This window comes from Etheostoma spectabile, chromosome 4 (assembly GCF_008692095.1).
Source record: "Etheostoma spectabile isolate EspeVRDwgs_2016 chromosome 4, UIUC_Espe_1.0, whole genome shotgun sequence".
Lineage (NCBI taxonomy): Eukaryota > Metazoa > Chordata > Actinopteri > Perciformes > Percidae > Etheostoma > Etheostoma spectabile.
Genome location: NC_045736.1, coordinates 334,962 through 335,986, shown reverse-complemented (window position 1 = coordinate 335,986; position 1,025 = coordinate 334,962).

The following is a 1,025-nucleotide window of genomic DNA, read 5'->3' as shown; positions in this document are numbered from 1 at the left end:
TGTCAATGACTGGTCCCCACAAAGATAGTGAGACACACTTGTGTGTGCGTGTGTGTGTACGTCTGTGTGTGTGTGTATGTGCGTGTGTGCATGTGTGTGTGTGTGTGTGTGCGCGCATGCATCTGTGTGCGTCTGTGTAGGTGTGTGTGTCTTGGTTGAGAGACATCCTTCTCCATACAGACACACAGATTTCATTATACTATAACTGTCATTATTACCTCTCTATATTAAAGGATTTTTAACAGCTGACGCTGCACAACAGCGACCGAAAGAAAAAAAAAGAAAAGAAAAAGATCCAGGAAATGATGATGAGTGTATGAGACACTTTGAGACGTTAATTATCCTTTTGGCTGTCCCGCTGGACACTTTAAAACCGAAGGACCTCGTCGGTTGTCCTCGGGTCAAATTTGACCCGTTAACAAAAACTTTCTGTATCAGAACTATGACAAAAGAACATTGAAAAAGTGGCAAATGTTGGTAAAAGCTACAAAACAATGTTATTTTAACCCTTGTATTGTCCTCCCGAGTCAAAAACGGATTAAAACTGACATTTTGTCCCTTTTTGAGACTTTTTTTTAGTTTTCACTAACATCACCTTACTAGTTTTACACTACTTTTTGGAATCCATGATCAAAAACCCTCATTTCTATAGAATTATACCTAACATTTGAGGTAAAAAAGCAGAAATTATGAATTATTTAGACTAATAGTTAAGATCAGAGGAATGAAAGTGATCAATTGTATTTGCACAGAGCATTGTATGGAATCCAATCCATTTTTTGTGGTAATTTGGTTAAAAAAAATAAAAACATATTTCAGATAGCCTATAGACATTTTTTAAAGGGGTCAAATTTGACTCAAGGACAACAGGAGGGTTAAAGATGCTGAAAAAGGGAGCAATACAATCAGAAAAAGGGACAAAAAAAACATTCACCAAAATTGACAAAAACATAATTAAAAATAAAACCCAAAAAGAGACAAAAAAATTGAATAAAAAACACAAAAACGTAGAAAAAGTGTAAAAA